The 24,704-nt window shown below is 40.0% G+C and overlaps 1 protein-coding gene and 1 pseudogene across 1 annotated transcript in view; both read right to left on the bottom strand.

Annotated features, from left to right (window-relative positions):
• LOC135321264 (ubiquitin carboxyl-terminal hydrolase 3-like) overlaps positions 1-24,704 on the bottom strand; it is a 289,286-nt gene that overhangs the window by 25,138 nt on the left and 239,444 nt on the right. The window lies entirely within an intron of this gene.
• Positions 261-8,577, bottom strand: LOC105106600 (E3 ubiquitin-protein ligase MIB1-like; annotated as a pseudogene).

Raw genomic sequence — 24,704 nt, 5'->3', positions numbered from 1 at the left:
GTATAAGAATGCTAAAATATTTCATCTAATATTATTTTACAGATGCATAATGCTTGATGAGGATCCTTTAATGTAGTATATAATTTGCTGCTGTATTTTTAAGTATTTATTATTTGTATATGGATCCCTATAATAATAAGAGCTTAAAACAAAAATTCACCATTTAAACAATGTTTATATGTAATTATGTGTGGAAGTATTTTTGAGATAAAAATACAGAGTTAATAAATATTCATAATTATTAATAAAATATTATACAATTCATGCATAGTTATACCTAATCAATGTTTATGCCATGAAAAGGACATATCAGTGATCATTCAAAGAAAGGTTTATCCAAAAATACCCAGACAGAAACATCCAAAGTAATGTTTCATCAAATATCTAGTCACTATGGCCCAGCCAATATGACATTTAAAAGTAACCACCAGAAAAAATACGAAAGAAAATTCAAATCTAGGAATGAAAGTAAACTATAAATTTACTCCAAATGAAAGTATCAATCTTTACTATAATCCCTTTTATAAAAAATTAGACACAAGTCATTAGATCAGAAAAGATGACTACTAGTATAATAAATCCAGGGGGTATTTCTTTTTTTTTTTTTTAGTGGTGAGTTAACAGATACTCTTTTGTTGGATAACTTCCCCCTTCAGTTCCCCACTATGACTGCTTATTTCTCCTTTTCACATCTGTCAGTCATACTGAAACTAGCAATTTGATTCAAGTTAAACAATTTTCCTTTGAATCCAGGAAATAAATGCAAAGTCATTATTCTCTCACCCTATGTTTTCATTTACTCTAAGAATTCAGAAACAATCATTGGGATAAACTATGTTATCTTAAAAAGACTGCTCTGTTCAGTCTTCCCTTAACCACACACAGCTTGTACTACCATTTTATTATTTAACATGCATTACAGAATGGTTTGACTTGACCCTTTCATTTGATGCATGACTTTTCTGAGTACCTGTGTCAACTCTCTGGGTAAAATCATGATAAACTGAAAGTCAGCTGAGCATAAGGAAGCATATCTTTTGAGGTCAAACAAATTTATTAACTCTCTTATAAGAAAATGCAATAAAAACAAAAATAAGGATTTTCCCCTGTAGAAGCCAAAGGTAAATTACCTATGAATTACATGGGTTTGATGTTTTAAATTAAAAGGAAAAAAAACAGAAACAAAAACAAAAAAACACAGCTCCAAACACTGTTTTGTGGAGTTTTTTGTTGCTGTTGTCCTGGTACGTTTATAGTCAAATTACACTCTAGTAAAGGAACTATGATATTAAAAATTAATCATTAGGACCTCCAACTAGCCTGAAAGCTCACTAAGATCCCATGACTGAATACTTTAGGTAACAAAACACACTGAGTTTCTTAGTTAATACAAAAGAATCCTTCGTTCAACAGCTGTTTGACAGATAGGGCATTCACTCATTCGATCCCCACAGAGCTGGCATGCTCCATGGCCACAGAGGAAAATCATATTCTTGAGATGATCCAGAATACAGAGCACATTGTCTGCTCTTTTATGTCCTGTAACTGCTGCTGCAGCTTCTGCACGTCTGCGTTGACGTCGGTGTCCTCCTCATCCTTCTGTAACGCGGGGATGATCCCACTTGAGATGTCATCAGTGGCATCGTCTGAACTTTTCCCTCCGCAGCACATGATGAAGGGCACTCTTCGCTTAACCACCGCCTGACACTGTACACACTTCTTCCTCAGGCTGGCACAGTTCTCACAAGCACACATGTGTCCGCACGACTGAAAAAGAACAGCTACTTTCTTGTCGGAGAACACACATTCTTCAATCTTTGTCCTGGATTGAACTTGTTCTTGACTCGTGGAGAACATAAAGAACAGGCAGCAATATGTCCACATGGGCCCAAAAGAGTATCTCTCTGCACATCTGAGCACACATACACTCTTCTAAGGTTTCAGAATCATTACTGACCATAGAAGGACTTCGAGAACCCACCTGACCACTGACTTTTTCTTTATGACACTTTGCCAGTGCTTTGCACAGACTTGGATCAGGACAGAGATCCAGTGGAGACTGACCCTTCTTATTTCGAATGCTAAGGTCCGCACCACTGGCAGCCAAGAAACAGGCAATTGATGCTGCACTCGTCTTCTCGGCCCCCCCATTACTAATGTGTTTTTGGACGGCTCCCGGGCAGCATCGACCTTCCCCACATCCTGCATATCCTGAAGCCCACGTAGCTGAGACAAAGTGTGATGCCTCAGGGCTTCATGCAACGAAGTGTCCCCATCTATATCCTGAATATCTAGCTCGGCGCCTGCACGGACCAAACGCCTCGCAATCTGGGTGTGCTGTCGCTCAACAGCAAGAGGGAGGGCAGTCTGCTGGCTCACGTTCTGGACATCCAGGTTTGCATTACGCTGATGTACCAACAGTTCAGCCACTTCTACGTGATTATCATGGGCAGCCAGATGCAGGGCAGTATAACCATCATCTTTCTTCTCATCCACAATCCATGGTCTCGGTAATTTATATAGTAAAACACACATAGCACTGGGATTTCCTCGTGGTGCAGCGTGGTGCAAAGCATTAAATCCGCCACTGTTTGTAATAATAACATCTGCTCCAGCTTTCAGAAGAGCTGCAGGATATCATCACTTTTTGTACTGATTGCATCATGAAGAGGGGTATCAGCTTCGGAATCCTGAAGACTGGGATGACAGCCAAAGTCCAGCAGAGTCTTCACCACCTGCAGGTGACCTTTACTGACAGCAATATGAAGTGGTGTCTGTCCGTGCTTGTTCTGAGCATTCAGATCAATGCTGCCTCGGGGCCGTACTTCTGTGACAGCGCCTTAGTCTCCAAAAGCTACATGGTGAACGGCTCTATCTCCACCTTTATCTTATGCTTCTACATCCACATTTTGCTTCAAAAGTAACTTTGAAATATCAACATGTCCATTCTGACTAGCAGCTTGCATAGCTGTGTGACCAGCACGCTGTCCACTTACATCCACATCTGGTCTTTTTAGCAAATCTTCCACTTCAGCAACATCTCCACCGGCAGCAGCCTTAACTAATTCTTCATTGAGGTCACCAGATTCTTGGGTTTCAAATAATTTCTTCAAGAGTTCGTAGGGTGTTTCGCCAGACGCGTTGGTACTGGCTGCTCCTGCACGTGCCACCTTGGAAACTGCAGCTGGATTATATGTCCAAGTTGTTCCACCAACTTCCACCTTTAAATCGCTATCTGAATAAATCTGTTGTACTTGGCCAGCTTCACCTCAAGTTGGGAGCATAGCTTCAGCCCATTCTCTGTGTCCTCTTTGTAGAAGTTTAATTCCCTCCAGGTCATAACAAACTTGTACCAGGTCACCCACTTGAAACTGCAAGGTGCCTCCTTCTGCACCCTGAGCCGCATCCCCGCTTTGGACAATGTTCCCTTCAGTGAGAACAGCGGGCTTGAAGGTCCACCTGTCGCCACTTGGATACTGCACGACAATGTCATGGTCTTCATCACTGCCACAGACAGCTGCATTTGTAGTTAAAGTCTCAAACGTGCCTCAGTCCACCCTCCATAACCGTGCCGCAAAGACTGTACAATTTTTAGGCCGAGATCTCTATTGACCAGGTCACCAAACTGCAGTCCACCAGAATTCCTGTGCCACGCTGCTCACCTAGCACAAGGCCGTGATCTCTGCAGAAAGAACCTCCTCTGGCATCCAGGACACACTTCAGATCAGACACGCCCTCAAAGCCAACTCTGTAAAGGTTCTTAGCACCATCATCCCAGAGAACGCAGGCTGTGCTGTGCAGGTTGATGCACTCCAGTTGTGGGTTTCTGTTACCTTTCCCCTCCGTCCCTTCCCTCCATCCTGATCTTCCAACTGCCAGTCCACTGCTCGCACCACTCTGGCACCTGCAAAGATCCCTCTGCCTGTAATCTTCCTAGATTTTCTATGAGATTCCAAATACCCGCTCTCGGACTCAGGTATTTCTGATAATAAAAAATAGAACTAAGAGAAAAATCATCATCATTCAAAATACAGTAAGATAATATTATAGCATATGAATTAACAAATAACAGAAATATAAAAAGGTCAAGTATCTTCTATTATATAAAGTGTAATTGTTTAAATATCACTAACAAATGAAGAGTTCTCATATTCTTAAAAAAAAAAACCCACAAAATTCTATGCATATGCTGTTAAAAATAAGTCTCTAACATAGCACAATTCAGCCAAAACCAAAGAAAGATGCCCCAAAACATTAAATGAATAAAACAGAACAGTGATCACAGTATCAGAGAACTTGAATGTGCTATTTTTGAGCAGGCCAACATACCCCAATGGGGTGCCTCAGGCCAAGGAGAGACAGAGGAACTGGGGGCCTTTCTGCAGTTCAGTGGGGAGAGAAGGGCCCGTGGGTCTCTTCTGAGGCTCCTACATCATTGAGAACCAAGAAGTTAGTCACAGTTTTTTTTTTTTTAAATTTCAGGACAGGATGACCCTTCTCAGCGGTAGGGGTGGACAAAATAGCAGGAGTGTCCCAGAAGAACACATTACAGATCAGGGACTGGGAGAGGACGAGTCGGTGAGAGAGTGTCACCTGGCCTCTCAGGGAGCCTAGACAGATGAAATCACGTGTTATATGGTCACCAACTCAAGTCCCAAGACAGGCAAAGCACGTGGTGATCGGGTGGAGAAGAGACGCTAGCCCAGGTGTAAAAGCAGTCACAGGAAACTGCCAATTTAGAGACCAGGGAGACTGCAGATGACCAAGAGAGCTGATGCAGCACACACATTTACCTTGAGCTACAGTCTGAATTGTGTCCCTCCCCAAATCCATATGTTGAAGCTCTAACCCCCATGTGACAGTATTTGGAAACAGGGCTTTCAGAAAGTAATAAAGGTTAAAATAGATCATAAAGGTGGAGCCCTCTTGCAATAGGATTGGTGGTCTTATAAGAACAGGAAGACAGGAAGCTCTCTCTGTCTCTCTCTCGCTCTCCCTCCTTCCCACACGGAAGCCCCCTGGGGACACAGCAGGAGCACAAGCGCCTGCAAGCCTGGAAGAGGGCTCTCACCCGAACCAAGTCACCTCTGGCTCCTCGATCTCAGATGTCCAGCTTCCAGAGCCATGAAGGTCAAAATTCCTTTTGTTCAAGGCAGTCAGCCTGCAGTATTTTGTGCCGACAGCCTGAGTAGTTTAAGACACCTTGGAATATTTTGACTTTTTATAGGGACATTTACAACTGTTAAATATGAATATTTTAAAACATGTCTGATTTATCTGTTTTGCTTTTATCCAATCCCTTACAGACATAAATCACTTACATGTAATAAACTACATTTATTAGTAGGAGAAGCAGTGGATAAAGGCTTTAGAGTTAAGGGAGTACTGGAGCTAAATTCAAAATGTAAATGAAAGTCAGCATCATAGACCAGAAGAAGAAAGGTGTGGGAAATTAAAAAAAAAAAGCATTGTGAGCCCCGCGCACTGCCATTTTTCCCTGGATGGATGGAAGATGCACAGAGAGGAGTGGTGGAAGGGGGGCCGAGAGAGGCAGGCACCGGCCATCTTCACACATAATGACTTCCCATGCTCTTTTGAGAGAGTGAATTTTAATTCTCAGTCAAAAGAACCAGAGAGTGATATTCAACAGCAGAGTGAAAAAGCCAGATTTGCATTTTAGAAAGATTCTTTCGGCAACGCTATGGAGTTGGATTGGAAGTCTGCTAGAGTCTGGATGGGAAAATCTGTTTGGAGGCTATTTCAATGATCAAAATGAAACCTGGTACAGAAAAACCTGTTCATAAGAACCAATTGCATTGTTGGGGAGGGTGAATACAGGAATGACTTGAGAGTTTGTAAGAGCACATTTGATAAATGACTGACAGTGCCTGAGAGGAGGTCATTCAAGAAGGACCCAAGTTGAATTGTTGGGGCCAGTATGACCCTTGGCTAAGGGTTAAAGGTGAAGTTAACTTTCGATTAGGTGGATTTAAATATTTCCTCTAATTCTTCTAATAAATTCTTCAGAAAAAATCAAACTTTCCCGCTCACTGGAAGCCCACATTAAGCTTCTCACTGCAGGTGGTGTTAACACAAGTGTACGCATCCTGTACAATCCTAGCTAGGTGAGTGACTGAATCCCTTGCGGGTAGATGTGTTAACCTCTTCCTGCAGAAGCTGCTCAGAATTTCATGCCTTTACTCAAATGAGAGAAATACTTTTGGAGGTGAAGGTAGAAAAAACAACATATCTTTTTCCTTTTCTATTCTTTAAAAAATATTTTTCTCTCTTCCTGCTCTAATACTTTGGCTTTTTCTATGTTTACCTTGCTTTAAAAGACTCACTGAAAAGTCCTGCTGGGGCCATGGTGGCAGAAGAGAAGTTTGCAGTTCTCTAAGCTAGGTTCAGATACATATAGTCTCACTCTTTTTCATACCAATTCTATTTGGATTGATTGCTGTTGATTTGTTTTACTACTGTTTGGGTTTTTTTGTTTTTTTTTTTAAATCAGATATCACATGGCTTTTGAACTCATGTCAAGCATCAGACCAGGACTGGGAATCAGAGTGTTCAAGTCCTTCAGAATCACATGCACATGTCTGTACAAAAGGAAGGCACTACAAACCACATGACGTCTGGGAGAAAGTGAAGTTTCAATGGATGGAGTGAGTGCCTACAATTTCATCCAATACACCATCCAAAACAGCATCACTCTGCTTTGAATCCAGATGTGTCCATCACTTTAGCCACAACTTAACCTCCAGTCAAGAATTAGAGTTAGGTCCTCTGATTCCATTCCAGGACTTTTTACCACTGACACACACTGCTTCTTCCTTTCATTCTTTCTTTCCTTTTTTCCTTCCTTCCTTTCTCCTTCCCCTCCTCTCTCCATTCCTTTCTTCCTTTCTGTTCTGTAAGTTAGGTATTGCTGTTCATTTTAATCTACTATTTCTTGACCTGTGGTACCAAATTGCATTTTACTTTCCTTAAACTTAATGAATATAGTAGTTTTAAAAATACATTCTGGGGAAATGTTGATAATTTATTTTTATTTATGTGTAGTTTAGGCATGCATTCATTAGCTTATTTGTGGCCTCCGGGTACCTCAGATATCTGATCTCTGGATTAATGAGCTCCTCAAAAATAATGATGTTGCTTTCTAATAATTGAAGTTTTTGAATTATTTTCCAAAATTCTTAAAACTCAAATTCTTTAACATGCCTTAAATTGTTAGGATTATCTACCCTCCATTCTATCCCTAGACTCATTTTTTAAATAAAATTTTAATTTCAAAGTATTTTTTGATTTATTACAAACTTGCAAGAAGAGCACAGAGAGTTAGTTCCATGCACCCCACGCCCAGGTCCCTCTGTTGGTAATATTGATTAGTATGTGACATTTGTCTTATCTAATGAAATAATATTGCTACATTATTATGGAAAAATCCATGCATTATTCAGTTTGACTTGTTTTTATCTAATGTCCTTTCTCATTCTGCGGTCCCATCGAGAACAGCACTTTATTCTGTTTGCAAACACGGGCACATTCTGCGCTACTGGGGGTTAGGCCTTCAGTGTATGAATTATGGGGAGGACAAAATTCTGATAATACCCCCAAAGGCACAGGCACCCACAAATCCACTGTGTGCCCCTGTGCACCTGCCAACCCTGCACATTTCATAAGAAAGGAACCACTGTATGTGGTGTCACAGCCCTTCACTCACACTCAGTGTGATGTTTTCAAGATCAGTCCTATTGCAGCGGGCGTCAGCGCTGTTCTGCCCCTCTAGTGAATTTTTCATTTCAATTATTAAACTTTACATCAGCAGAATTCCCTCTGAGTCTTTTTTATAGTATCTATCTCTTACTGATACTTTCTATTTGATGAAAAATTGTCATCATGCCTTCCTTGAATTATTTAAGTTTAGTTCTGTTAGTCTTTGAATATCTTTGTAAGAGCTGCTTTGAAGTCTTTGTTGGCTAAATCCACCATCTGTTTCTATTGTTGGCTTTTCCCCTGTATATGGGTAACATTTTCCTGTTTCTTTGTGTCTCATATTTCTTGTTGCAAACTGGCCATTTTAGACACTGTGCTGTAGCACCTCAGCACAGACCTCACCCCCACCCAGTGGTGGTGTTTATTGCTGTTGCTGGCTTTGTGATTTATCTCTTGGGTGACTTGCCTCAATTAATTCTGAGAAGCATATTTTCTCTGCAGTGACGTCCCTGCTTATATTGTTTTCCCCCTTGTTTTTATCTTGTAGCCAAGCTACCTAGCGATTGCCCCTGGGGGCTGGGGATGAGGTATAAGCCGTCTGGGGTGGGGGAGATTGTGCTTACGTCCCCTTAGCCCGTTAGATGTTTACTCTTTTACAGTTGGATGTGTTTGTGGCTCGGAGGCTACAGACATATTCAGGGAGATCAAGTACCTTTGGCCCACATTCAACTGGTCTACCAGCTCAGAGAGCCCCTCTTTGATCTCTCCTTGGAGCCCGCTGCCTTGAGCTTGGGCATGGTCTTCCTGACTGCTGGTGGTAAATGTTATTTTATTTTTAAGCTTGACTCCTTTAGGAGTCATCCCTGGGTTCGGGCGGCTAATTGCTCAGTCCGTGTTCCCTTAGAAGTTGTGTTTCAGCTCCTTGCGCCCGTGAGGCTTCTGCCCTGTTGACGGGTCTGCCTGTAGCTCGAGGGATGTCTGCCTCCTCACCCCACATCCTGCTCGAAGTGCTCTGAGTGGGCGCAGCCCAGGCACTCAGTCTTCCCCAACCTCAGAGTGGATCGTGATTCTAGGAGGGGTCTCCTGGGATGTCTCTCTCCTGATTCTGTTAAACTGCTGGCTACTCTCTTGTTTGCTTTTATTATGGACCTACTGGCCTCTTTGTAATTGCTATTCACCAAGACCTCCGTTCTTTTTGACAAACCTCTTGGCATGGAATTGTGCATTCCCCATTCCAAATACATTCAGGAGCTTCAGGCAAAGCTGCAGGGCACTTTGTGCTACGGTCCACCTCTCCCATGGGCAGAATCCCTGGATACTGCACCAGAGCTGGAGGCGGTGACCCTCTTTTCTCAGTGATGCTCCTGCTCTGAGTAGGTACAGCTTGTGGGGGTAGCCCCTGATCTTTTAGTGTCGCCCCTTTTGGCGTGGAACCTCCACCCTTCCCGTAAGCTGGGGCATGGACAGTCAGGCCCCCCAGTTTCTGGCATCTGTCAGGAAGACCCCTACAGTCCCTAAGGAAGAATTCCGTGCTGTCAGTGAGGGCTACAGAGAGGGAGGGACACCTGCTCTTCTCTGCCCATCTGCCTGGGATAGAGCTTTGGTAATGCGGCTGGATGGTGTGATGAGAAACAAAGGCCGCCTGTCTCCCTGGAGACGAAACCACAGCCCTCCGCTGGGAACTAGGGAGACAGTGAGCCCGGGTCTTCTTGGCTCCACCTGCCTGGAATAGAGCACCCGGGGTCTGGCTTCCATCACACAGGATTGGATGGTAATGGTGGTGGTGGGTGGGACAAGTTATGGCTCAAGTTCCCCAGATTCTTGCTGTTCCTGTCCAGACTTAATAGAGTATTTCTTTATTTGCTGTACCTTCTTAGGATAATTTCCACAGAATTTAAATGATTGTTTTCTTATAATTTTCACCAGTTTAATTCTCATTTTACTGGGGAGAGGCTCCACCGAGCTCCTTACTCTGCATTCCAGAATCCCCAGATGCTTTTATTCTTTGGTTTTTTTTTTTTTAGTTTCAAATACCAATCATCCATTACTGATCCCAGCTTCATATTCCATTGCTCTTTTTCTGGGTATTTTTGCTCCAGTCACACTAAACTTCCTGTTCTCAGTCCCTTCTTTCTTTGCAGTTTATCAAATGCGCTTCCTTGGACTGAGATGGCCATTGTCCGCCCTCTGCTTTTCACTGTATTATCATCCTTCAGATTGCCACTTAAGCAGCATTCTGTGGCTCAGGCCAAGTAGATCACTGCCTTCATAGACAACACTTCACATCTGCAACTTTTGAATGGCAGCCTTCATTCATTATTTGTGTTAGTAGATTTACTTTTATCTTCTGGGAAGATTGATAGCTCCTATAATTTTTTCCTTATTTCCTACTATTTCCCACCATCTTAGTTTTATTAATTGTCAGAATCTGGCAGGTAGATAATAAATGCAGTGCATAGCTGAGCTACTGTGAGCCACTATTACAAAAAGTCATGTATAATGAGATTAATATCTATTTCCCATTCCTCATCCCCTTTCTTAGAAGGGTTGAGCTGAAGAGTCTCATCAGAAAAGTCATGTCCATATGGGCAAATAACAGACTCCTTCCTCTTGAGTGGAAGTAGAGAGTGGGTCTCCACCTTGGGTATCTCTAGTTTTATCTCCCTAGAATGGGGACAACTAACCAGAAGATGATTAGAGCTATTACCACTGACCTGAAAGCTTGCACCAATGTAGGAACCAGAATCAACCCTACTGGGATTGGAGCCTGATGGCTAGCCTGCAGGTGGCCCTGGAACACAGGTGAGACCAGCTAGGGGAGGGACCATCTTCTCTCTCTCACTGGTGTGCGGTACAGGCTCACTGCAGGTCTGCCAGTTAATCTCACAGTTACAGATCCTGCATTTTAAAGAATTCTGTTTTTGGAGCCAATTTACTGCAGTGTAATAGGATATTGCTATACTTATGAAATTAATTTTAGATATCTCCTCAAAACTTAAGACATCTCAATTTATAGAAAGCCTTTTATTTACAGTGATGAATTTCATCTTATTTATTTCATCTGAACATCAATCCTTCTTTTGTAATTTTGAAATTAGCAAGAACATTTTTAAGAAGTAAGGAAATATTAAATGAAAATAATTTGTTGCCTTTATCTAGCACCTTTATATACATTCATGATTAAAAGATTTTTTAGATGTTGTTAGTCTCCACATATGAGAAGTGATGTAACCTTTTTATCTGTAGGTTCAAATTGCCATCATTCTTACAGCATTAAAGCACATTTTCCAATTTGAGTCATATTAATTAATTTACAAAAACTTTATCTAACTTCTCTGTTCTACCAAGCACTGGAAATGCCTAGATGAGTAAGACACAGTATTTGAGTCCAAAAGGTTTATAACCTGATGAAGCAAAAGAAGTAAAAGCAGATACTGCACATGACTTACTTGGTCACTTCATCTGAGTAAATATGCACAAATGTTGGTGTAATATGGTGGTGACTGTTGGAAATGCTTTGGCATCACAGAAGAACAAGCCCATAACTTGGACTTCTGTGACTCATGGAGACCCATAGCTGGTGACATGTGATGTGTTTAACAATTTACACAGGTATTTATCAGGAAACTGAAGTCAAATGAGTAGAAATTCATGTAATTAACACTTACAATAAATAAAGAAATAGAAGATTTTGGAGTGTGACATAGGAAAGTAACTAAAAGTAGTTCAGTGTAGCCAGAGCAAACATTAAGGGTGGGTCAAGGATATTTTAAGGTGCTTAAAACCCCATCTTTATGGCACTCAAATTATCATAGAAACCAAGATGTGTCCAGCAAAGAAATATTCAGAGTATGAATTTGAGCCGGTTCTCCTTTAAGGTATTGGTGGAGAATTTTGTCATGGGTGTTACAGAGGATGTCAAGATTTCATTCTGTAACATGCAAAATCGTATAACTGGTTTACATTGTTCAAGTCTCTCTTAAACATGCAGCAAAGTTGTCATCCACAGCCGTTCTGTGACTGAGCTGCATTTAATCTGCTGGAAGTAAATTGAAATAAATGGAGTATATACGACACTCTGAAGAGTGGAATGCACAGATGTGCAATGAAAATATGTGATTAAACCGCATAATAAGACACCATAAGGGAAGAAGTTATGAGAAAAGTATCTAGTATGAAGGTTTGGTAATTTTTCTACTAGAATTATCTCATACATTGCATTTATTTTTTACTTAATTAACAATGTTAGGAGGTACAGGCTGACAGTGACAGTAAGGAATTGAATTATGAATTAGGAGATGTGGGTTTCAGGCCCAGCTCTTTCATAACAATTTGTCATTTCAGACAAGTCCCTAATCTTCAGAGTTCAAGCTTTAATAATGTAAAATGGAGAGACTGTGTGATTCTGACTAATTGACACTAATTGACCAAATTGATGATTTGGTAAAAATTTACTTGTTGCTATTTGAAATACATGTACATCCCCTAAGTGGATAAAGCAATATAGGTAACATAGTGTTTTATAATAAATATTATTATTAATTTTTAGTTCAGACTATATCAATATTTCTTTAATATGATTAAAGATTACTCAACAGGAAAACACTTAAAGACTTCAATTGTTGATTTACATTTTCATAATGTTACCAAAAGTTTTATGATGCTATTTGAAATGTACCAAAATGAAACTTGGCATGCATATTGTAGGCTTGCATACCAATTCAGCCATAAACTAAAATAAAATTACAAATCAAATATAGCTAATAAAATAAAAAAATATGGTAGCTGTTATTTTAGCAGATGATGGTTTGTAAAATGTTTATAAACAATACACAGACTCTTCTGTTAAGGGCCCATTGTTCATAGTGGAATACTGTCATACAAACTATTTTCTGAACTAGTAATCATACAGGGAGTGATGTATGGGTATGAAAGAAATGGGCATAACTTACAATATTTGATGAAAGAACGAACTACCACATCTAACTAGTTACCATGAATGAAGACCCATTTTGACAAGAGTCACAACATGGTAGATTAGGACAGTAAAAATTACTAAAATATCTCCAATGATCACAAAAAGAGTCACGTAATTCCCTGGAGACTCAGTTCCCTTTCAATTATCAAGATTAGTTTTATAGTATAGTATAATACAAGCTTTGGTATTTTTCTACATATATAGAAACATTTCTTTTATATCAAAGTTTAATTTATGTAGGCTGTTGATAGTTTAAAATCCCAGAATTTTCAAGACTGACAATATGAATACTGTCTTTTACAAAAAAAAATTTTTTGCTATTTTTAATTTATTTCCTTTTAATTCCTTTCTGTTACATTTTCTACATTCAAATATAGTTAGATAAACATGATTACCGGAAAAGGTGTATGGTCCCTTAAAATTATTATAAAATTTAACATTTTATATGCAATAAGATCATTCTATTATATTATATATTGTTACATTTTATAGTCTTCAGGATAGGTGCACCAATGCAGTAATCAGTAATACTAAAAGTAATTTTCATTCATTTTGAGTTAATATTTTACTGTATCCCTTGCCAGAAGAAACAATCTAAAGCATCATCATGATATTTCTGAAAACATTTCTGAAAACGTATCAAATACTGGTATGTGAATTCCTGGGTTTGAACTGTGGTTTCTGGACTTGATTTGATAATACTCAAATTATTGGATCCCTTTGATCACAAGTTTCCGTTTGTAAAATAGAAGTTCATGGCTCTTGGTGACGTGCTGGGCTCCCTGTGGGAGGGCCGGTGGTAGCGGCTCCGGGAGGTGCTCTCGGTCTCGCTTTCTCGCTCGCTTCCCCCGGCTCCCGTCGGTGCCTGCGCCCAACCACGCCTCCCCGGCCCCCCCGCCCCGCCCACGACCCCGCCCCCGCCCCGTCAGCCTGCGTGCGGGAGTGCGTGCGAGGGAGGGGGCGCGCGTCGGGGGCGGGGGGAGGCCTTCCGGTCCCGGGAGACCCGCCGAAGGAGGCGGCGGCTGCGAGCGGCTCCGGGAGGCCGTGGGCGTTGAGAAGCTGCAGGAGGCGCTGAAAGACTTTGAGGAAAGGGGGAAAAAAAGAAGTTCGTCCGGTCCTGGATCAATTTCTTCGTCCTGTTGCAGAGAGTGGAAAAACAATGATTCAGTGGTCCCAATTCAAAGGATCTTTTATTTTCAAACTGGAGAAAGTGATGGATGATTTCAGAACTTCAGCTCCTGAACCAAGAGGTCCCCCCAACCCTAATGTCGAATATATTCCCTTTGATGAAATGAAGGAAAGAATACTGAAAATTGTCACTGGATTTAACGGGTATGCATTTAGTATTACTTTAAAGGTTTAGGTTTTAGCAGAGTATTACAGATTGTTCTGTTTTGATGTGCCTTGTTTGATAACCGATTATCCATTAGAGTAAAGTTCTGTGTCTTGTATATTGATTTCCAGCTTACAAGTATTTAAAAATATTCATGGCTTAAAAAAAATTTTTTTTTTTACCTTGAACCAGCTATACGGCTCAGTGGCATTTAGACTTTAAATGTGTACGACAGTGGAAACATGAATCAGAAAATATTTTTAAATTTTTCTTTCCATTTCATATTTGATATTATACATCTTTATACTTGGTTTAGAACCTGTATATCGTTGAGATAAATAATTATTTTAATGAAAAATAACAATTTATGAAAGGATTCTACTTAATGACTTTTTATTTAAAAACTTTTTTTTGAGTCCCTCTTTTCCCTCCAGCAAGTAACCATTTTAGTCCTTTGTAAAACATTGCACTGAAGTTTCTCTCCACAAAAATGAAACCTACCATTAAAAAATACTGCTATGTGTCATAATCTGTTACTTTAATTTTAAATACTTTCTTTTTAAGATTTTGTGTTTTTAGGGTTCCCTTTATTGAAGGGAAGAACTACTTGTGAAGTTCTCCAGTATTTAGACTGGCATTAACATTTTGTAGTGTTGGGTGACAATATCTAATGTAATGAATTGTGGCTATGTTAACATGAATTCACGTTTAGGGGCAGTTTTTATTTGTGAGTATTTTTAGGTAGCATAAACGGTCTCATTTTTTCTTCAGGTACATAATCACATGGGATTTGCAACAAGATAGTGTAATTCAGTTAACCTTTTGTTACCTGTCATGTTCCCCTGCTTTTATAAACAGTTTGGCTTAAAATACCAAATCCTTAAGCTTTGGTCTTAGGTATGTTGCTAAAATACTTTTCTTTGGGGACAGATTAAGGCTTTGTCCTTGACCTGCTAGGGCATTTGGGATTGGTAGGGAACATATTTGCATGCATACTCTGCTGTGCTGTTGAAAATGACTTAACCGTACTGCATGTATTTTCTTATCAATACTAATTTTTTTAAAAGGCCATACCTAGATGAAGCCGTGTACTATGTGTTAGAAGTATGTTACTTATGTTAATAATTACTATTGAATTAAATGTGCTTAAAAATACTTGGGGATATTTCTAAACATGCAGAGGTAGGTAGATGGTACTTAGCTGTTATGGTAACTCATCTTTTATTTCAATAAATTATGGCTGTCATTTAAAAATAAGACTTATAATGAAATTGTTCAAGCTGTACTACTGCTTTGTGAATGTGAAGCTACTTTCCTGGGGATTCTGAATTACTGATACCATTTCCAGTTCTTTCAAATTAAGTTGGATGAAACATAGGTATGTAGGTATTAAATAAATCAAAATATTCATAATTTCTTAATTTGTAAAACAAGTAATTGACCTACATCTTAAAATGACTTGAACAATCATTAAATGCCTAAATATTTAAACATAATTACTTGAAAGACATTTTTCAATTTTGAACCATAGATATTTTGAATTTATAATTCTTATTTTGATTTTTCAGAGTGGTAGTTGATGAATTATTTTCCTTAATGAAGCAGAATCCAAGTCTTAATCAGTGATACATTAATATTTTTTATTTTTAATTTACTCATTTTTGTCTGTATCGTTATATATTGATACATGGTACATTGAAACACGTCTATAATATTTTTCAGTTTTACTGTTGTATTTTGAATATACATAAATTGCATTTCAAAAAAAGTTTTGCTAAGAGTGGTGGTGAGTAGAAGTAGCGTTTTGTTCTTTTCAGCTAATTTAATGGTTTGTCCTTGGTAGTACACCTCTCCCACTATTTGTAATAGATCGTCTTTTAAATTGTAAAAGTGACATAAGCACATTTGTAGTTTTAAAAAGGTCCCCAACTGTCCCAGATATATACAAAAAGAAGAGAAATTAGGATAATATTATGTGCTACATTTTTCTTGTTTGTTTTGATTACACTGTCAGCCTGAGATCATTAATGAGGGAATAGCATTGGGGTCTGTGTGTGTGTGTGTGTAGGATTTGGAAAGTGCTAACTCGAAGAGGGGCTGAGGTGCAGGCATGCCATGAATACGCTGAAATCCACTGTGGTGCTGCATTTCAGTTGTGGGTGTGTATAAATAAATTGTATATTGAGCGTTGTGTGTGAAGAGATCCTGCCGTTAAGAAGCTTTTAGTCAAATATGAAAAAAGACACAATTTGGAGGAAAAAAAGATAGTAGTTATGACAGCATCCTTCATTTTGAATTTTGAGTAAAAAGTAAGAAAAAGTATTGTTCTTTCTCAAAACCCAGAAGAACCTTCCTTACAGCAGTCATGATGAGTATCAGAAGTTCGTATTTCTATCTGCTTCCGAATATTCAGAATATCAGACACACATTTTGTCCTTTAGTTAATGCCCTGCCTTTGGGCAGAAATATACAGTTTTCTGACTTTTAGGCTTTGATGCAACTTAAGAGAAGGTTGATTCTTGGCCTCTCAAATAGCTAGAATGTTTGTTTGTGAGAACCAAACGTCATTTGTCCAATTAGAAAATAAACAGGATTTTAAGTATGTGTGGTCTAGTGGAAGAGAGGACATGGGATGTGAAGTTCGGGAAACTGGATTTGAGTCCTGCGCTGTCAGGCAGGAGCTGCCTTACCTTGTGGGCAAGAGGGAATTTTGTGTAGAACTGCCTGTGAACTATAAATAGCTTTGTGAATGATAACTATTTGAGACTTTGTAATTGTATTTTATGAGGAGAATAAATAGATTTATGTGGCAAATACTGAAGGCTGAAGTTTTGTTTGCACTTTTTAGCTGCATTTGTCTCTCCGCTCAGATGTTTGCTATTCATATTGTAATTCGAGGAATGCTAGCAGTTTGTGAGATCAGAACTTAATTTTGTATGTATAAAATGATCTTAGGTCCAATTTATGTCAGTTTTGTATTTGCTATGATCAAGTGAAAATTTGATTCTGCTTGAAGTGTTTGGTAAAGTTAACAATCGGGTACTTATCAAAATATGGAGTCTATTTGTACAGAGTGCATTTATGTGCTTTAAGTTTGATGAAACATGTAGGTTGCATATAAAATTTATCATTATGGAGCAGAACCATATTTATAATAACTTTTTCAGTGGCATCGTTTGTCTTACTCTGTCTGATAACAAAACATTTGTAATTTGAACACTGTAAAGAAGAAATCTTTGTGTGCAGAAGAATACTTGAGAAAGTGTCTGTATTCAAATAAAGTCTGATTTGAATACTGTTTGTGTTGCCTGTCTTGTAAACTTAAAATTGAATTACCAGAATTAAGAATTAAAATTTTTTTCTAAGTTTTGAGGCTTTCTGTTAACTTTGGATATTATTGAAATTGCTTTTTAAGGCAAGAGGGAAAATTGTTTTCTTGTTGAGTAAGAGGACAGGTTTGCTTATTGTCTCTCCTGTTTTTAAGCGATTCATTCCACTGTGGTAGCATTGTCTTTTGTAGTTTAACACAGGAGTGACTAGATAAAACTTTAAATAGCAAGAGTAATAATGTTCCTAAATTTTTTGACAATGAATCACCTCAAACTATAAAATTATATTCTTTTGCAGAAAAAAAAAGAAGTTAATGCCTCTTGTGTGTGTGTGTGTGTGTGTGTGTGTGTGTGCGTGTGAGGAGGGTGGAGACGGAGAGAGAGAGAGAGAGGAAGAAAGATGAAATAGAAATAATATGCATGAAAGCATTTAAAATAACAATCTGACATAATTTTGTTATTATCATTACTTTTAATATGATAATGATTATTCAGTCTCATAGTTTTGAAATCCATCCCCAAAGAAATTTAATCAAAAGCTCTCAATATGATTTTGGTTTTAAGTGTGACATATAGGCAGTAGGTGGGGGTAGCCACACATTGGCTACAAAATTCATTTTCCATACAATTTCATTCAGCGTGATGAATAGCACACACGAAGTTTCAGCAGCACAACTAGGAAGAGCAGGTGCACAGAGATGCTGGCGCTCTGATGCCACAGGGGGAGGTCAGGTATATGATTCAAAGGCAATAAAAGTACGATAACTATTAACCTTCTTGACAAAAGTTCTTGGAACAATTATAGCTGCTGCCATGGTCTTCTCATTGTAGAAAAATAGTAAACAGAAGCCTCATTTAAAATAGAGTCTGGGGGCCAGAAAGGGGAGCCCTCATCCCCTACAAAGACAGCAGAGCCCAACAGCAAGAAGAAGGACTCCCTCTTCTTTCCTAGCGGGAGCTTAGCCACGCTAGTGAGAGATGGGAACAACGCAGCCAGTGAGAAGCCTTGGATGCTTTGTGTAGCCGTCCCAACCCCCTGTCCCCCACTTGGAAGAGTTCTCTTCCTCTTTTGCTGGGTACATGCATCTGTCTTGCAATGGCTGGAGAACCAAAACTGCAACTCTTTGCTGATCCCAAAGAAATCTACTTTTGTTGGGGAAATAACTGGCAGTCTGTTGTAGCTCAACATTAAAATGGGTCAAAAAAGAAAAACTGAGGATACCATAGGCCTTATGAAAACAGCACTTTCCTAAAATTTCCAGGACAGGCTTTCCCGCTGGAATGTCTACCTGGAATTCCTGATTGTGGTTTCCGAAAACATTTAAAAACCAATAGGTAGATAAAGAAATCGTTTCCTCAAAGAATGATTGGCTTTTAAATTGTGAGGAAAATTCTTTACTAGGTTTCACATTATAGAAAATAATTCTTTTGGATTGCACTTAAGGAGTCTGAAATTTAATTAGACGACGTGAAAAGTGAATAATTTCTTATCTATGCAGCAGTTACTTTGCATTGATTCATCCTGCATTACTTAAAGGCGTTGCAAAGGGAAACTATTGAAATTAAAATTATGAAGTGGCTGCTCTCAGTGTACTTATTTGAATTCAAGTGGCTGTTTTATTTGTGCAAATCTCTGTTGCCAGTCTTCGCCCTTCGCACACGCTACACATATGGCTGAGTTACTACAGTGTCTTACGTTCTTAGCGGCAGCTCCTGTCACGCCCCCGCGTTCAATGGACGCTTGTGTTCTATTCTTATTCTGCACAAGGGAGTTGGTAACAAATGGAAATTTATAAACATTTCAGAGTTGGGTTTATTTCCAAACGCATAATCTGATCCAGATTGCACTGCTTTTTACCAAGAATCACCTCATTTTCTGCTTTTCTTTGGTCTAACTTTTAGCGTAGTTTCATTTAGCGGTTCTTTATAGTAACAGTTCACGTCTGCAACTGCTACTCTTTCTGGTAGAACTGTTTCAGGGGTTTTCACCTACAATACACTGCATTTCTACTTACCAACTAAAGGAATCCTCGAATCACTCTCTTGTCCTTACGTACCTTATTTATGGTTCTCAACTTGATTCATTCTTTCAACATAGAGGGTGTTTTTTAAAGTTCTGTCTGATCATCTAATCTTGCCTGGACAGAGGGAGAGAAGATCAGGTGTCAGCTTGTACTTCAGGGCTCGCCATGTGCAGAGTATTGACCCCTGCTTCTCCCATACTCTTTGCTAAAGAGAAGCACGTGTAATAGCTAAGTTCTAGGATCAGATATAAAGTGTTTTTGAGTTAAAATAGAAAGTGAATTAGAGCAAATGATGTACCAATCGACGTTTCCTTCAGATAATTTTAAAATAAAAGTTGAAGTTGATTTTCTGTACAATGGTTTTATCCCATTGTTAAAAATAACCTTATGTGCAAAATTACTTTGTATCATTTTTAAACAGTCTTATTGAGATGTATAATTCATAAACCATTGAAGTATATAATTTGGTGTTTTTTAGTATAGTCAGAGATTTGTGCAACCATCATTCCAAATCTAATTATAAAACATTCTGTCACCAGTAGAACCCCTTAGCATTCAGCCCTCAGGTCCCCGCCTCAGATCTAGGCACCACAACTGGTTCTCCGTCCCTGTAGATCTGCACCCCGTGGGTCTGATAGGTGTGGCGGCAAAGCATACGTGGTTTTGTTTCTACCTTCTTAGTATAAAGTTTTCCCAATGCCTGGACTTTTCAGAGTCAGCTTCTATTCTCTGCTTTTCCCTGTGTGTTGTTTCTTTGCACATCTTATTTTGTGTTGCTAACTGGATATTTTAGATAGTATGTTGTAGCAACTCTAAACAAGGATCCGAACTCCTCCCAACCCATGGATTTTTGTCCTTGTTGTTTATTTATCTGCTTGCTTGTTTAGCGACTTGGATGTGTCAGCTAGGTAGATAAGTGGGGGCACCAGGCAGATAAGGTGGAGGAGAGGGAGGAGGGTCCAGATAATGGCATTATGCCCACCTCCAACATAAAGGGGCTTTACTTTCCCTAAATGAGTGTCAGCCATAAACTGGTTAGAACCTGACAGCTGCATCTGCGCGATAGCGACAAGGACCTAACCTGACATGACCTAGTGTTCGTTGTAATATAACTAGCATTGCAGTTTAGCCCCCCCCATGGGAGTTTCTGTGTGCTTCATGGGTAAAGACGTGTGCAAAGGGGGCCAAGCGTGACTAAGCACTCCGGGGGCAAGAGCTGTCAGTCAAGAGACCACCTCTAAGCAAGGGCATAAGAGGAGGGGCAAGTGAAGACCACTGCTGTCCGCCCTTGGATCAGCCCACCTCTCATTCTGGGAGGTACTTCCCCTTTGCTAATAAATCTTTCAACTCTTTCCCTACACAACGCTTTCCTCTCCCATCTGAATTCTCAAGAACTGGAGTCTTTTCTCCTTCCCCATTTTGGGGTAACTGATGGGCTATTTCGATGCTCTGTTGCCCTTGCGATGGGAACCCTCTGGCGTTGGTCTTCAGGCCTATGATCTTACTCTTGGGCTGTCACGGTCTCCCTGTTACAGTTTCACAAGATATGACTGTGATTTTCGCAAAGCTCTCTTTGACTGCCCCTTCTTTAGTCTCTCAATGAAGCTTCAGCATGGCTTGCCACTATTGGAACCTTCACTCATAAGTTATCTTTTATTAATTGCTGCTGATCCTCTGTTGTTTCGGCAACACTCTGGGGCACAGGTTGCTCCACATTCTGATCCAATGAAAGTTGTGTCCCCTTTCAGACACCGGGTGTTATCAGGCTTCAGGTTTCATCCATCCATCTTTCCAGCTTTCTCTCTCGCTTCTCTCTGTATGTAACTTCTGCCTGGTCTTGCACTGCATCCTCTCTCAACTACTCTGTACCAAGATCTCCTGTGTTTTTCACACAACCTCATGCATGAACTTCTCCAGGATCTATTCTGAAAGACTCACTCCCCTCTAAGGAAGTTTTGCACTGCTGTCTTGTTACAGATTTAATTGTACCTAGTTAGAACCTGTTCCTTTCTGCACTGAAGCTGGGGGTGGAGATAGCAGCCTGCTTCTTTTGGAACACTATCCTGTTCTGCAAGTAGAGTGTTGAGTGGGGTGGTAGCTGCTGGTCTGTTCAACTCACCACATTTGGAATGGAAGCTCCACCTATGAGCAAACAGGTTTCAGAGGTGGACCCAGTGTTCTAAGCCCACTGCGCTTGGGGTGGGGCTTCCCTATGATGAACGGAGGCTCGTGGGGCAGGAGATCTCCCCCTTCTCTCATAGTTGCTTGGAACAGAGCTTCTGCAACACAGCTGCAGGGACCACAGTAAGTGGTGACCTGTTCCTTCCAGGTATTGGAGGGGATCGTAGAGAAGATGTGACCACTGGTTGACCTGTGAGCTGGATCCTAGCAATTGAAGGCTTCCCAATTATCCCCCACTCCGTGCTCAAATGTTTGACTTGCCTCATCATTCCCAGAAGTTGCCCTCAGATTACAGCCGTGGGGCAGAAATGTAGTGTGGACACTACCTGGATGGTACACAGGACTGGACCCAGTTAAGACTTCCACATAAACTCTCAATGTTTGGCAGGAAGGTGTGGAAAACTACTCACCTTGTGCCCTCCCAAGATAACAAGGCCACCTCATAAGTAAGTTCCTTTGCTTATGAAAACTGTCACCCACCAACCTGGAGTGATTTCTACAGAGCTCTTCTTTCTTCACTCTCCCCCTGTGAGTGGGGGTGGGGGGTGCTGTTTCAGATTATACCCGTGAGCTCCCCGGGAGGCTGGCACCAGCCCCAGGGTGGAACAGCAGCCCTGCGCTGGGAGTTCTGGGCAGAAGCAGCATCTATCCTGGGGAGCCTTCTATCACACTAGGCTGTTGTGAGAGGGAGGGAAGGGGGCAGGACTGGCCCAGATGCCAAGACTCTCCCTCTTCTCGTCAAGATTTGAATAAATGTTTCTCCCTCTTCTGCATACCCTTAGGGCAATTTCTGGAGACTTTAATTTTTTTTTTAAATAAATATTACTCACACAACTGTTGCAGAATTCTCTTCCTAGATAAATGTTTGTGTCTTATTTTTGTTATTTTGCTGGTCCCTATCCTCCAAACAGACTAGTGTTTGAGCCAGTGAAGGGAAGTTTACCCCATCATCGTCCCAGTTCTTCCTCACCCACCTGCCCTGTGCTCAGAGGAGCCTATTTAAAGCTTGTGGCACTAGGTAGGGAGGGGTTGCAATATGAGAGGGTTGAGGTCTGTGCCCAGGAAGGTTGGGTAATTCCCAGGTAACTGCAACTATGTGAGCGCAAAGCAACTGGAAAAGATCAGTGAGGGACGCTATCGTTTTCTTTGTTGTTGTCTTTTTGTCTTGGGCAACTTTCCTTCCTGTGAACAGTGGTATTTGTTATGAGAAGAGACCATTTGTGCAGTAATTCTCTTTGTCTCTTCATACAAATTTTACATCTTTTTTCTCTAAAAGAGTTTCATTATTAATACAACCTGAGCATGAGAATCTATCCACTAGGGGAAACTAAAATTCACTCTACCTGCAAATTAAATTAGCACATAAAGCATTCTTTAAAAACTTACTACACGTATGCCCTAAATAATTTATTTGTTCATATTACCCTTATTCAAAAAAATTCACGCTGTTCCAGGATGATTATACTCATAACCTGGTTTCCACTAATTACCCAAACTTCTTTTCTTCCGTGATATCTATCTTCTCTTATAGTCGTATTAAAATAGTTACCATCCAAATGCAGTTTTTATAATTCCTATACTTATGGTCTTTAACCATGTTGGTGTCTAGTCAAAAGGATTTGGCATCTTAAAGGTTCATTATTTTAGCCCACAAATTAATAAAAGTATTTGGAAAAAGGAAAGTAGGAAAGGGGTACACTTTTATTAAATGTTCAACCTACTGAAACATTCCTTTGGCATCGCATTGAATAGTGCCGGGGATCTGATGTAAGTTACCCAGCTACCTAGAATCATGATAGTGTATTACACACGGCGCTGCTAAAATGACGGACATGTTTCCTAAAAGAGCTCAACACACACTCAGAGGTGAATTTGTGAAACAGAAAATAGAACTTAGCAAATGGAATGCTCTGGTCCTGTTCATCTTCTGAAGAAAATATACAGTGGGAGGTATAATCCCAGCTTAATGCTTTTCTCTACAAATTACCTATTTTTTTCAAGTAGGTAGACAACTTTAATTTATCAAGCTTTGAAAGTAACAGTGATATGGATAACTGCAATGCAGGCAATAAGCAAAGTGGAGTTGTAGTCATTCACAATGACGAGTCACACACATCTGCTGACCTTGGAAGAGGCTGCTGTCCCAGCCTGGGGTTACCCTCACATCGACTCCTTTACATGCATGTTCTTTCTCATACTTCTTGTCTGTTGCCCTCCTTAACCGTGTTTCTGGGATGAGAGCATTTTTTTTTTTCCATTTTGTTTCCTAAATTACATTTTACTAGTGTTCAGCCTTTTCCTAGTGTCAGTGGTTAATAGATCCAAAGTTACCCCCTCCCCAACAAAATGATTTCAGGTAGTAGAATGCTCAGATATTTATGATTTTTAAATTTGAACAATCTTGTGCTGAAGATGTTTTTGTGGTTGTCTCTGGTGTTTGTTTTTATCTCAGCATCTCAAGGCCATTGATGGGCTCTTTTTTGTGTGTGGTAAAATTTCAGAAGCACTAAATAATATAGAATTTATTTAACAAGGGAATTTACTTTTTTTTTTAAGTTCTGAAAAATAAACTTTGGTAATGCCACCCTTGATAGAACTGAAACTATGCCCCACCAAACTACTTCTCTTTTCATTTTTACTTCCCCTAAGATATGATTTCTTCCCAATGTGCTAGAAAATGAAAGGCTTTCTAACGCACAAGCAGCAGTGTGGGAGACACATGAAATGATTTTTATTTTGTTTAGCCTCATTTCTACAGTTTAGAAGCTGGTGCTACCACATGGTTACAATGAAAGCCAACACTGAGGGTTTGCTATGTGCCCTTGTGTGTAGGAAGCGCTGTGAATAGATTACTCCATTGAGTCCTCGTCCTCATGTTGTGATGATTAGTGTTGCTCTCACTTTGCAGGTGATGAAACAGAAGTGCTGATGGTGTCAGTGGTCTTCCAAGCCTACATGATGAGCATGATGATGTGTAGGGACTGATAAGCTATCCACTAAGAAATGTGGGTGGTCCATAAATGTTTGCTGAATAAAGAAAGAGAAAGACTCTTGCTTTATGGCATTACTTTGCTATTCATGCCTTATGATGTGCCAGAGGACAAAACCAGAGCAACCAAGAGGACGTGATGCGGGTGTAGGCT

Source organism: Camelus dromedarius, chromosome 5 (assembly GCF_036321535.1).
Source record: "Camelus dromedarius isolate mCamDro1 chromosome 5, mCamDro1.pat, whole genome shotgun sequence".
Lineage (NCBI taxonomy): Eukaryota > Metazoa > Chordata > Mammalia > Artiodactyla > Camelidae > Camelus > Camelus dromedarius.
Note: the sequence above shows the minus strand (reverse complement) of the source record. Positions and strands in the feature narration are given on the sequence as shown.